We start from the raw sequence: 1,721 nt of genomic DNA, 5'->3' as shown, positions 1-1,721 counted from the left end.
CCAAACACCAAAACATGTAAAAAATGCCTCGCAGGATCTGGCCCCTGCATACACCTCGACTCCTTTCACTATTCTTCCTCCTGCCCACACTCTGTTCTCCAGCTGCACTGTCCTCGGTTACAGTTCCTCAAATGATAAGACCACACTGACAGGAGTGTGCAGAGCAGCATGGGACCAAGACCAGTGGGGAGCAGAGCCCCATGAGCTGATGCAGAGTCATCCCAGGGTGATGGGCTGGCACAGAAGTGGAAGGACGCCAGAGATATTCTGAAGCAGGACAGTAAAAATAGGATTTTGTGTCTCCTTGGATTACAGAGGAAAGAGGAAAGTCATGGCTATCTCTTAGAGGTCAGACTGGACATTAGAGTAGACAGAAGTGTCATTTGCTGAGAGAATGAAGACATAAAAAGAGGAAGGTTTTGGAGAAAAGATACCAATATTGCCAACCAATAACTTTCATCAATTTATGCATACTAAATAAAAATACTTATCTTTTAAATATTCATACACAACTGTTAGATCAAATGGGTTTGATTAAAGATGCGTTAGCAGGCCAAGTTAATACTATATTAAAAATATATATATATAGCTGGAAAAGTTTGAGATGGTGGAATTCACAGCCTATTTAAGACGTGTTTTCAGCCAAAAGTCCAGCCTGTATGAGTAGTAAATGCTTGATTTTTTGAAAATAAAAAAGAAGAAAATATCATGTAGAACAATGGAAGCAAAACTGGCATGAAATTTAAGAAATTCAACTTTTCCTTAAAACAGGTGGAGGGCAGTGGAAGAGTGGAAAATTAATACAGAACGCTCTTCCATTCTGCTACAGAACCTAAGAATACTGAGCACTTCATAGGTAACTTGGTTGGATCATGGGAAGAGACGGTAGGAAAATTAACTGTGTTAGTGATGACTATTCACTTCAGACGTAAAAGGGGACATCAAGCAAAATTAAAAAGGGCTTTGACATACAGACTAATCTTCCAGGCCCTCAGGGCTTCTGGAACATATCTAGAAATAAAGCAGCTTAAAAAAGTCAGGTATCAAAGAAAAACTCTGAACCTCCAACGACCAAAGAAGGTAACAGAGAACAGAAAATCGGAAGATGAAGGTATTGTCCTCTGACTAGCTGGTTCCTTATGTGGGAGAAAAGGCGTTTTCTGCTGACTACTTATGTCTACAAAAGGGTGTCCAGGCTTTTCTCACAAGAGCTCAGAAACAATGGAGAACTGGGTAGAGACAAGGGTAAATGTTCAAAAGAGGGGGAGGAGATCAGGAACAGATCAGAGGGGACCCAGGGACTCTGGGCAGCCCTCATTAAATGTAGAGAAGTTCATGAAAACGATTATTTAAGTTCTCTTCAAAAAGCGACCTCATTGCCAGAGAGGGGATGGAAGTGAGGAAAAGGGAACACTGACCCTGCCTCAGTGAGTGTGTGCTCAGCCCTCATGCATAAGTGTCTGCATATGAGCAGGGGTGAGGGGGAGGAGGAGTCACTGGCACTGGGTGTCACTTCTGCACTGAGGTGAAGAATCAGATATGCCTCCTGGACTCCGGCCACAGGCAGAGGCAGTTGAGGCTGGTAGATGAAAAAGCAACAAGATGAAAGGAGCCTGGGTCTCCCCAAACAAAGCAGTTTCCACTCTGCTCATGCTGTAATAAAAGCCACTAGTCAGTTAAGACCCATCCACTTTGCAACCTTCTAACCAGCTCCTCATTCT

This window comes from Mandrillus leucophaeus, unplaced genomic scaffold (genome assembly GCF_000951045.1).
Source record: "Mandrillus leucophaeus isolate KB7577 unplaced genomic scaffold, Mleu.le_1.0 Scaffold128, whole genome shotgun sequence".
Classification (NCBI taxonomy): domain Eukaryota; kingdom Metazoa; phylum Chordata; class Mammalia; order Primates; family Cercopithecidae; genus Mandrillus; species Mandrillus leucophaeus.
Note: the sequence above shows the minus strand (reverse complement) of the source record.